The 12,583-nt window shown below is 36.4% G+C and overlaps 1 protein-coding gene and 1 pseudogene across 10 annotated transcripts in view; both read left to right on the plus strand.

The window, feature by feature from the left end:
* The window catches only part of MEF2A (myocyte enhancer factor 2A), a 163,138-nt gene that overhangs the window by 106,501 nt on the left and 44,054 nt on the right, over positions 1-12,583 (plus strand). The window lies entirely within an intron of this gene.
* Positions 7,647-10,927, plus strand: LOC122221680 (annotated as a pseudogene).

The following is a 12,583-nucleotide window of genomic DNA, read 5'->3' on the forward strand; positions in this document are numbered from 1 at the left end:
CTGCAATTTCAGTTTTACTCTTTTTATTTTTACTGTGTATTTGAATATTATTATTTATCATATAATTATTGGTTTTCATTTATGTGCTTTTTAAGGAACTGTGCATCTCTGCGTGTGATTTTTATGTTCTTGAGGTCAGAGTTTTGTCCATCAGAGACTGAAGTTGTTGATATATAAACAAGAGTTCATGGGGAAAGGGGTGATATATATCACTTTATAATATAGCTTACATTTCTGTAATGCATTTCTTGTGTTTATCGATGAATACCTGTATATCCTTTTTATGTGTCTTTGTGTCAGGGATTGAGTGTTTTTGTAGTTAAAATCAGATGAGTTGTTCTTTCTCTTCCGGAAGTTCTTTGCTACATTAGCCATATTTTTGGCTAATGAGAGAAAAGGGCGAGGGAGGGTACAGAGGATTGGAAGAGTGGTCAGAGAAAACTTCCTCTGGAGGTGACACATTGTCTTAGGCCTTTAAAGGACAGGGTTGGGGAGGGAAAGGGCTAGAAGAAAGGTGTTCTGGTTCAGAGGGGCAACTTAATGGAAATTAGGAAATGAAACATAGCACAGTTATTTTATGGAGTTAAAATCAGCTGAATGCAGCTGTAGTAGTATAGTGTGAAGAGTGGAAATAGCTAAGACCTGGGAAGTAAGCCAGATCCTGAAGGCTTGGATAGCTATTGAAAGAGCTCTCTAGGTTTTACTGACTATCTTGTAATTCCCAGGCAATACATTGTGTTCAAGTTGCACTGTAATTTTTTGAAAGGGGCTTGAAAGTTAAGGGAGGAGGAAAAGGGTAAAAATATTGAATATAATGCATTATTTTTATACTTTTAATTTATTATACTGATATTTATACTGTGTATAAGACATTGTATTAGACACTGAGAATAACTGACCATATTTCTGCCATTTTCCTAAAAAGATGATGTGTTTCCTAAAAAGATGTGTTCATCTTACTACAGAAGTTTCTTTGTTGGATACATTTCAATATAGATTCAAGACACTTAGAATCCCAAGATTTTGATGTTTCCCACCACATAGTAATCATTTAGCATATAACTATTACATTACTATTAGAGCTAGAAGCTTATTTAATGCAAAAGATACAGGGTACTTACCATGTTTAAGAATGTTCTGTGTATGCCTTTGTGAAGTGAGATATATACGTAGCATAAGTGATATTTCTCTTATAAAGAGGTAGCAAATGCAAGCGTGCAGTGTTTTTGTTTTTTGTTTTTTTAACATTTATTTATTTTTGAGACACAGACAGAGCATGAACAGGGGAGGGTCAGAGAGAGGGAGACACAGAATCTGAAACAGGCTCCAGGCTCTGAGCTGTCAGCACAGCCCGACGCGGGGCTTGAACTCACAGCCCTCATGGACCGCGAGATCATGACCTGAGCCGAAGTCGGCCGCTTAACCGACTGAGCCACCCAGGTGCCCCGCGTGCAGTGTTTTTAAACCAGGCCAAACACGTAGTTCCTTAAAATTGAGACAGCTCTATAGTTTTCATTTTTATTTTGAAATTATTTTTGTAGCTCAGTTTTGAGACTAGGGATCTAGAGTCTGAAGAAAGAAAGGGATCTTCTTAGCACAAATTGGTCATAACCCTACTTTTAAATTTATAGTTAGAGTCAGCGCTTGACCTATAAACCATTCAAGATGGTAGTATGAACCTCTTATATTTTGGAAAAGTAAACATACCTTATATGTAGGTTTTGTTTGGTGGGTTGATTTGTGAATCAAATCAATTTTTGATACTCGTGTATCCTAAGGATATTCTGTGAAGAATATCATTATGCGTGTAGGCACATAGTTACGTGATATTTCTTTACTCAAAGAATATTTCCTATAAGTTCTTACTTTAATTGATTAGCAGTGAAAGATCAGAAGATAAACTTAAAGATTGGTTTTTAAGTATTAGGGATTTTTGAAATTTGGTAATAAATAAGCTACAAGTTTGAGACTTCTAGAATAAAGCAAAGCTTGAATTCATATTGGAATTTACCTCTTTTTTTAAAAAATTTTTTTAATGTTTAATTTTGAGAGAGTGAGACAGCATGAGCAGGGGAAGGGCATAGAAAGAGGGAAATACAGAATTTGAAGCAGGTTCCAGGCTCTCTCAGCTATCAGCACAGAGCCCGATGCAGGGCTCGAACTCACAAATCGTGAGGTCATGACCTGAGCCGAAGTCGGATGCTTAACCAAACTGAGCCACCCAGGTGCTCCTGGAATTTACCTCTTGTAATTCAGTGGAGAATATTTTCTGTCATGCTTTTTGTTTTTATAGAAATTTTCTTAATAACTGGTTTGTTATTTTGTGGTAATTTTTGGGCTTGAGTTGTTATTTCCAAAATCTGTCTTGTAAACCTCAGAAATGTTTATGTTCTGCAAAAAAAAAAAAAAAAAAAAAAAAAAAAAAAAACCCTTAGAAATAGCAACTAGTATTTGTACAGGAATTTTAAAAATCAGCTTGCTTTTTTATGCTACCAGTATTCATATAGGCTTGTTCTGTAATAGGATATAATTAAAATATTTTAGTGCTGTTTCCCATAATTGTATAGTTGTATTAAGTTTTTAAAAATTGTTTTGTAACTGGAGTATAGAAAAATCTACCAGTTATTGTTCTGTATGACAGTAGAAAATAAGCAGTTAGGTGGGGATTTAGGCATTTTGTGAAAGGTGTTTTAATTCTCAAATTGTGTTATTTGATAATTCACTTACTATAGTTCAAAGAAATTTCTATATTTAGTATTATAATTAGCATTTCTTGGTTATAGTAATCAGTTTATTTTATTGAATGTTTATGGTACCTGTTTAATAGGAAAGAGAACAGTATTAAAGTTCTAAACCTTGTGGAGTTTAAGGACCAGTTAAAATAATGTATATGGTAACATTTTGAAAACTGTTTTATATTAATTACGTGGTTTCTGATTGCAAGCAACAAAAGACCTGACTGAAACTCCTCTTTCAAATAGGGGTACTTGTTATATATCACATAACAAGAAAACCTAGCAATGTGGTAGAGATTAGCCTGTGTCTGTTGAAGTAGGCTCCCTCAGGCCTTCAGCTGTGTCCTGATGCTGACTTGTTCATGTTGACGGTGGCAGCTCCTGCCCTTACATCTGCACATAACATCATCTATGGCAGTGTTACCCAGTAGAGCTTTTTGTGGTGATGGAAATGTTCTATGTCTGTGCTGTCCAGTATGGTAGCCGTTAGTCATGTGTAGCTGTTGAGCATTTGAAATATAGCTAATATAACTAAAGAACTGTATCTTTAACTTAAGTAACCGCATGTGACTCGTGGCTACCATATATAGTGGCACCAATATAAAGCATCAGAGATCAGTTGTATCCTAGAGTTTCCAGCAAATGTTCTAAAATTAATTCCGTTATACTGATGTAGCTAACATGCCTCCACACTCCTCACTGAAGTACAATCATGGTGGTGGAGAGAAGATGGAAAGTTCTCATTGGCGAATTCTAGCCAGATGTTCCACCTCTGAGATGTACTCTAAAGCTGTAGTAATCCAGGAAGTTGTGTTTATGTAGCTCAGTAGAACAGAACACAGAGCTCAGGAATAGACCCATGCCTTATTAACACATGGTTAACTGATGTTTGACAAAAGTGCTCAGGGAAATCAATGAGAAAAGGAAAGTCTTTTCAAAAGATGGTCCTAGAAACACTGGACATACAGACAGAAAAAATAAACCTCAGTGTTTACTATACATCATACACATTTCTGTGGAATAGTTTGTATATGTGACTAATAAAAGTGAAGAACAGACAGATTGGGTGTAGTTGATAGAGTGCCTTGCATACCAACTGTGGCATTTGACGTTTGTCTCATGGGCATTGGGCAGCCCTTGGAGGTGGTTTAGCAGTTTGGGTAGTCAGACCATTGTTACAAGAATACTAATCTGGCAGTAGATTTATCAGCATTTCAGAAGACATTTATAGCTTTTAAAAATAGACTAAGATCCTATCTTTTAGTTATGATAGGTCTTTAATAATGTTGAGATTTTATGAAGAAGAATGCTATTCCATTTGGTTTGAATGGGGAAAGGTGATTAAATGGTGGCTTAGGCTTTGTTCTAAAGATGATAATATGTTGACATGTCATGCTTTTTCTCAAGTGATCTATACAAAATTTGAGATGCATCATATGTAAAGAAGGAAATATTTAGAATTTAACCATAATGTGAATGTGCTCAAATATTTTTATAAATAATCTTTATAATATGATCTCCTTTAATGCAACAATTTAAAGTACTTTTACTTAAAATCTCTTCATTATTATTATGGAAAAAATGACTATGACCAAAATTATTGTGAGAAGGAGTTTATGTGTTATAAGAAGGCTTGGAAACCCTGATCTAGTTCTGTATTTCATTTAAATGATAAGAAAGTAGGAGTCCAAACAAAGCAAAAGGCTTGTCCAGGGTCTTAGGAGTATGCAGTGAGAAAACTCAGAGCTTAAATAATGTTCTCTTGAAGACCCTGAATCTGTCTCAGAAGACTGTGGAACTTCTGAGGCTAAGTCTTTGAGAAAGAGCTTTCTTCCAGTGGATTCCCAAAGATCCAGCACACAGCTTAATAATGACCTTTAAAATTGAACTAAAAGCAGTGTTGCTTACTTCAGTGGTAACTAATTGATGATACTCTTAAAACGTCTTCAGATGTTACCCACAGCTCGTAGGGACAGAAACACAGAGTGTGTTTAAATTTATTTATTTTTTTATTACGTTTCTTTATTTTTGAGAGGCAGAGAGAGCGTGAGTGGGGGAGGGGCGGTGAGAGAGGGAGACAGAATTCGAAGCAGGCTACAGACCCTGAGCTGTCAGCACAGAGCCTGATGCAGGGCTCAGACTCACAAGCCGGGAGATCATGACCTGAGCCGAAGTCGGACACTCAACCAACTGAGCCACACAGGCGACCCCAGAGCATGTTTAAATGGAAATAAAGTTCAAGAATGAAGGGGATGTGATTCTCTTCACTTTGTATCGCCTTCATTTCTGTATCGCCCCATCTTCAACATTGATTCCTAGTATATAGTATTTCCAACCGTTATAGAAGTAAACAGATTTAAAAAAAGTATAGGTGCTTCTGCTGTAATGCTGTTTATGTGTTCCTGAAAAGCCTCACAAACTCTAATACCTGTGCCATTTTGTGTTCTAAGCAACACAAACTAAAAAATAATCAGCAATTTAAAAGAGCTGGAACTGCTCAGTGCGGTAACTTAGTGTATAGTTAGTGGGTATTATAAATGCACAGAATTAATTATTTGAATAGAAATGCTGGCAGCACTTTAATTAGGATGGAGATGGTGGGTCTAAGGACAGTGCAGATGGCAGTGTAGCAATGAGCGGTGGAGGGTGAGGGGTTGCCATTTAAGTATGGGAAATAACTACCACCTGCAGTGGGGCGGGGAGTGCTCCTCTGAAGCCTTCCTTTTCAATTTTCTTATAATGCACACCATGCTCCTGCTGTTTGGTGGTCTTTCTCCTTTCCTGCTAAACGTTATACTTCTGTTCCCACTTTTCTGGCTCCCCTTGCCTAGGAAAAATCCACATTGAACCAGAGTGACTTTATTATTCTGACACCATTCCCTATTTACCAGTTTCATGTCACCTAATTTATATTCCCAAACACATTATGGTAGAGCAGACTGTATTGTTTAATCATAGAAGTTTGTTTGTTTTTTTTAAAAGAGAGCATTCATCAGTTTATGTTCATCTGAATAAGTGGCTGCTATATGTAAGAGAAAATTATTCAGAGAGGGGAAGTTGTATTACTTTGCTAGTTTCCTTTAGAGTGTAAAAGAAAGCTGTTTTCATAGATGCTATTGGCTTTTATTTCATATAGTTCTCTTCACTGATTATCTTGATATACCTGGATGTAGAACTCCATAGGTATGAATTCCAGTGAGATTATTCATAATCATATTAAAGATTTCCAGCGTTTTCTGTAACCTGCATGAAGTGCATTCACATTGCCTGGCATCTTTATAAATCATTGCCCCCCAATCTTTCACTATCCTGTGAAATTGAATGTTCAGTGAGGTAACTTAGTGTACGTAGTGGCTACCACAGTGGGTATTATAGACAAACCTGAGATTAACTTTTTTATGTTCTTTCTATTGAGATATAATTTACAGACCATAAAATTCACCATTTAAAATTATACATTTAGTGGTTTTAACATATTCACAAGTTTATGCGACTATGAACACTAATTCCAGAACATTTTCATCAACCTAAAATGAAACTTGGTACCCATTAGCAGTCATTTCCCAACTCCCCTTCCCTCATCCTGGCAGCCACTAACCTTTTTCTGTGTCTGTGGATTTGCCTATTCTGGATATTTCATAAAAATGGGATTATATAATATGTTCTCTTTTGTGTCCAGCCTCTTCCGTTAAGCATAATATTTTCAAGGTTTGTCTGTTTTGTAGCATGTATTAGTACTTCATTCCATGGCTGGATAATATTCCTTTGTATGGAAAGACTACATTTTGTTTATTCAGTCATCAGTTGATAGACATTGGGTTTCCACTTTCTGATTGTTATAAAAGTGCAGCTATGAAATTTTTGTGTAAGTTTTTGTAAAGGCATGTTTTCATTTCTTTTGGGTATTTACCTAGGAGTGGAATTTGCCGGGCTGTATGATAGCTCTGTGTTGAACTCTTTTCCACATTTAACCTAAAAGGCAAAAACATCATCAGAAAACTTTATGGATATCATTAGAAAATGTTTGGCTCATTTTTTCCTAAAAGTGTTGATTTTTTAAATTTATGTAATGTTGGTCCACGTTATCTGGACCAACCCTTCAGCTGAAGACAACTAAAAATACTAGATGAACTATACAAAAATGACTTTATAGCATCAAAGAGCTGTTAAGGAATATGCCAGACCAAAATCTGAGGAAAGGTAAGAACCTAAAAGGTAAAGAAGTATTTAAAGTTCTGGCTACCCTGAGTTCTTTTCCCATCTGGATAAATACTTGAAAACTAAGCTTCAGGCTTTGGTGGATCTAGAGGCAAAGGTTAAGTGATTACTTGCAGGTCTCTGAGGCTAACACATTGCCTCTCATATCAAACTGGAACCTAAGGAAAAAGGAAAAATCCACTGCCTTTTTCCTACTTGCAGAAGATGCAAGGAGAGGTCTGTTGTACTGAACAGATTGGAGAAAGGAGAATAAGAAAAGAAAGAGAACCTGTTTCTCAAAGGTTGTAAAACAGGTTACCAGCACTGTGTGGAATCACTGGCCAAAGTCACATAATGCAAGAAGTTCAAGAAAACTTTTGCTCCACGTTCCTGGAAGAAGCAAATCTATATACTTTTTGAAGAAAAGCACTTTAATTCTAGGCATCAAATAACTTTTCAAAACCATTGAGCATCCATCATACAAAGATGACCAACCATAAAAGAAAACAAGGCACCATAAGCAAAATGCAGCAAGAAATAGCAGAAACTGGGGCGCCTGGGTGGCTCAATTGGTTAAGCATCCAACTTTTGATTTCAGCTCAGGTTTGTGGGTTCGAGCCTTCCATTGGGCTCTGTGGTGACAGCGTGGAGCCTGCTTGGGATTCTGTCTGTCTCCCTCTCTCTCTGCCCCTCCCCTGCTTGCTCTCTGTCTCTCAAAATAAATAAAAATAAACTTAAAAAAAAAAAAAGAAATATAACTGACACCTAAATATTTCAGATACTGTTGTTATTATACATAGATTATAAATAATTTCACTGTTTCATAAACAAGTTTGCAAATATTTGCAAGAAACAGGGAATTATAAAAGCAGTGCTATAGCAGATTTGAGAAAAATACTTAGAGCGATGAAAAAAAAAAATAACCAAAATGAAAAACTTAGTAGACATGTTGGAAGTGTATTTGACATAGTTGAAGAATTTGTGAACTGAAAAAAGTTATCTGGAAGTCAGCACAAAGAGATGAAAAAGTGGAAAATACAAGATGTTGAGAGAAAAGATTGGTTAGAAATTCTAACCTAAATTGTTTTGGGCATTCTGGAAGGAGGGGAAGAGAGGAGAGAATGAATATGAATGAAGCAGATGCAGTATTTGAAGACATAAGGACAATTTTCCAGGATTGATTTAAGTTAACTCAACAAATCTATAAAGAGTAAAAAGAAAAAATCTATACATAAATGAAACTAACAGGAAACAAAAGACCAAGAAAAAAAATTAGATTATCTTCAAAGGAGTGCTGACTCTAAATAGCAGCAAATGAAAATCTGTCGTCAATGAAATGATATCCTAAATGTGTTGAGAAAGTAGAAGATGGACTCTAACCTAGAATTCTATACCCAGAAAAAATATCTTCAAGAATGAAGGCAGGATGCCTGACTTATGCTCTTGGGGAACCCCGTTGTTTTCTCTCCTCTGGCTGGCAGCATGTAGGCCTCTCAATGCCTGGCGTTTCTGTAAAAGATGTGAACCATAGGAGATTGTTAGAGCTCTGGCTGCCTTCCTCAAAAAGTCTGGAGAACCAAAAGTCCCTCAGTGGGTGGACACTGTCAAGCTGGCCAAACATAAAGAGCCTGCTCCCTGCGATGAGAACTGGTTCTACACACAAGCTGTCTCCACAGTATGGCACCTGCACCTCCAGGGCAGTACTGGGGTCAGCTTCATGGCCAACATCTGTGGGCGACTTCAGAGGAACAAGTTCATGCCCAACCACTTTAGCAGAGACTCTAAGAAGATGGCCCACAGGGTCCTCCAAGCCCTAGAGAGGCTGAAAATAATGGAAAAGGACAGGGGTGGAGGCTGCAAACTAACACCTCAGGGATGAGAGCTCTGGACAGAATTGCTGGACAGGTGGCAGCTGCCACCTAGAATCATTAGAACAAATGCTGGGTTAATAAATTGCCTCATTAGTTAAAAAAAAAAAAATGAAAGCAAAACACCTGTGTATCAGTTTTGCAACTAAACCACCTCAGGCGTTTGAGGAAGGGGTACAAACCAAGTCAGACTTCTATAGTAAGAAAGCAGTCCTCATGGGAAGATCACATGACCTTCACAACCTTCATGTGGACAGTAACCCATATCTATTTTATCAGTGAACCTCATAACCTAGTAGGGTGCTCTCAATAAATTTTGTTGGATTAAAGGGGGGAAAAAGTAAGTTAAGTCATTCATGCAGTTTAAAAAAACACAGAGAGAGGGATGGTGAAAACCAAGAGCCAAGACTTTTGAAGATGTACTTTCCTGACCTCACAGTGCACTGAGAATCAAGTTTTCAAAATACTTGTTTATGTGTGGAGATATACAACAGAATTACATTATCCTGTTGATAAGCTGAAGCTACTAGACTGCCCAATATCCAGCTTCAGGGAGTTAAGTGTCCCAAAATTGTTGGTTTAGCTTGGGGTAGGGGAAGGAAGTACCATTAGCATTTGCTGAGATCTTTGCAATGAAACCTAGGGGTATCACAGAACTGGATAAAGCTTTAAAATTCAAAGAAGCCATAGTTTGAATACCACACACTTCTTACTGAGGAATATATGAATAAGATCATGGAGAAACTGGAGAAGGACCCTGAAGTCCTGCCAGCAACTACCTGCAAAAGAATGTGCTTTCTTCCCAAGGTTGAAGTGGTTTCTGATCACAGCCCTCTCTGCATTCTCCCTCTCATTTGTTGACTGAGTGATTCAGTCTATTGAACCAGCTGAACTAAAACAGCCTAGTGAAAAGAGCATTGGACTGGACATCAGAAGATTTAGATTCTAGTCCCAGTTCTATTTAATTGCCATGTGATGTGGTAGGGTTGAAGGGAGAGTACTTGGGTCTCTCCTAAGCTTAATATTCTCTGTAAAGGTAAGAGGTGAACTAGATTACAAATATATCGTTTAAATTTTTTTCAGCTATTTTAATATACTTTTTCGAGCACATAAAATCTCAGGATCCTATTGTGCCTCAAAAATTTTGATTCCATGGACAAATTTCCAGAAAATGCAATCTAACAAAATGGAATAATAAAGCTATAGACAACCTGAATAGTGTTATTGTCAAGTTTACCACAAAGGAACTTCAAATCCAGATGGCTTCATAAGCAAATACTAACAGATTTTTGGAGATATAATGCCAGTATTTTACAAATTGTTCCAGAGAATAGAAAAAGAAGGAACTCTCTTTTCCCCATTATATGCAGCTAGCCTAACCTTGATAGCAAAACCAGCAAGGAGAGTTCTAAGAAGAATCAGATGTCAGTCTCACTGAACATAAATGCAAAACTCCTAAACAAAATACTAATCTACTTCTTTGAATTCACATCTTTTTTAGTTGAGAGACTATTCACTTTGATCTATTTTCTCTTTTGCTCAGGCATGTATATAGACTCTATATTAGCCTCCTTTTGTGAGTGGCCTTGTGACTGAGTTGCCCAATGGAATGGGAGTAGAAGTGATAACATGCTACTTCCAGATCTGATCTGTAAAATACCTCCCACATGATCTTTATATTCTCTCTTCCCTGTTTGCCAGCCAGGTGCAGAGAATCCAGATGGGAACTCTGGAGGTTTTCTGTGTGCAACCACAAGATAAAGGAGTCTGGGCTTTGAATAACCTCATGCAAGTCTCTCTGGGATAAGAAACATCCTCATTTGTCTTTATATGAATAAGAAACTTCATTGTATCAGGCCACTAAGATTTGTGTTTGTTAAAGCATCTCACATTACTTATGCTAACTAATACATATTACTTATGCTAACTAATACAGAAATTAAATCCAGCAATATATATAGAAGGGACAGTATACATCATGAATAAGTTGGGTTGATCTCAGGAATGCAAGGTTGATTTGACAGAATTATCCCATTATTGTGGACTGGAACTCTCAATGTTATATACATCTGTGCTACAAAAAAATAAATAATCTTTATAGAGTTTAAGAAAATGCCAGTCAAAATCCCAAGGATTTTTTTTTTTTTAAGAATTCAACAACGGATTCTGAAATGTAGGGAAATTCAAGAGGAAAAGAAGACAGCCTGAAGAATAACAAAGTGAAAGGGTTTACTCTGTCATATATTGAAACGAATTTTAAAATTGTGGTAATGAAGATAACTATGCCAATGGCACAAATAGCAAATGCCAAACGTATCAGTGAAGGGATAGAAAGCTCAGAAACAGAACCGTGTGTATATATGGCTGTGATCACTAATCATAGGGGAAAGAACAAATCTTAAATTAATGGTGCTGGGACATGTACACACACACACACACACACGTGTGTGTGTGTGTGTGTTTCATATATATATAAATGTATATATAGGAAATCATGAAGGGAACCAACTATCTTACATAAAATCTGCCTCCAGGAAGATTATGACCTAAATGCAAAAGGCAGAGAGAAAAGCTTTTTTGAAGACGATTTTGAGGTATGGAAGGATTTATTAGACAAGACATAAAAAATGTAAAGGAAAAAAAACCCCGATAAATTTGATTTTATTAAAATAAAGAACCTGCTTTTATCTGAAAGCAAGTGTTAAAAAGCCACAGAATGAGAAAAGATTTTTATAGTACATAAAATTAGGAAAGCTTATGTTGATTTCAAATAAAAGAATGATAATAAAGTGATAATAAAAAGACGAACAACTCAATGGAAAACTTGGAAAGTGCTTCAATAGGCACTTACAAGGAAATTCGAATGGCAAATAGGTATGAAGTGTGTTTCATTTCCTTAGTAATCAGGGGATTGCAAATTCTCATTGTGGGTAGAAAGGTTCATCGATACAATCATAGTTGACCCTTGATCAACTTGGCAGTTGGGAAAGCAGCCCCCTATGCAGTAAAAATCCATCTGTAACTTTTGACCTTCCTCAAAACTTAGCCTCTAACTAGAAGCCTAACCAATAACATAAACAGTTGATTAACACACATTTTGTGTTATATGTGTTATATGTATACTGTATTCTGACAATGAAGTCAGCTGGAGAAGAGAAAAGGTTATTAAGATCATAAGGCAGAAAAATACATTTACAGTATTCTACTGTATTGAGTAAAATAAGTGGGTCAGCACAGTTCAAACCTGTGTTCAAAGGTCAACTGTACTTTAAAAAATGGTTTGGCATTATCCAGCATAAGATAAGGTCCACATATTTTATGAATTCAATAGTTCCATTCCCAAGAATACACCCTGGAGAAGTGTGTGCAGGTATGCAGTAGGCTGTATCTGCAAAAATGTTCATAGCACCATTTTCATTTTCATTTTAATTATGGCCAAAAGACTGAAGCAACTCCAGTGTCTATCTGCAGTAGAGTGAATAAAGGGTTTGTTTTCTTTTGTTTTTACCTATACAGTGTTCAGTGAAAATGAGCAAACTAGAAGTATATGCAACCCCAAGGACAAATCTAATAAACATAATGTATAGTAAAAGAGTCAAGACAGAATAATGCATTGCATATATTCCATCCATATAATATTTAAAAGTAAACCTAAACAATATTTTTAGGGATATGCATATATGTGTAAACCTATAAAGAAAATCCAGGAAGTTTTGTCATCACAGAGTGAAGGTAGTATTCTCTGTTAGAGGGAAGAGGAAAGGGTTGTGTGATTGAGGGCGA

Source organism: Panthera leo, chromosome B3, assembly GCF_018350215.1.
Source record: "Panthera leo isolate Ple1 chromosome B3, P.leo_Ple1_pat1.1, whole genome shotgun sequence".
NCBI lineage: Eukaryota > Metazoa > Chordata > Mammalia > Carnivora > Felidae > Panthera > Panthera leo.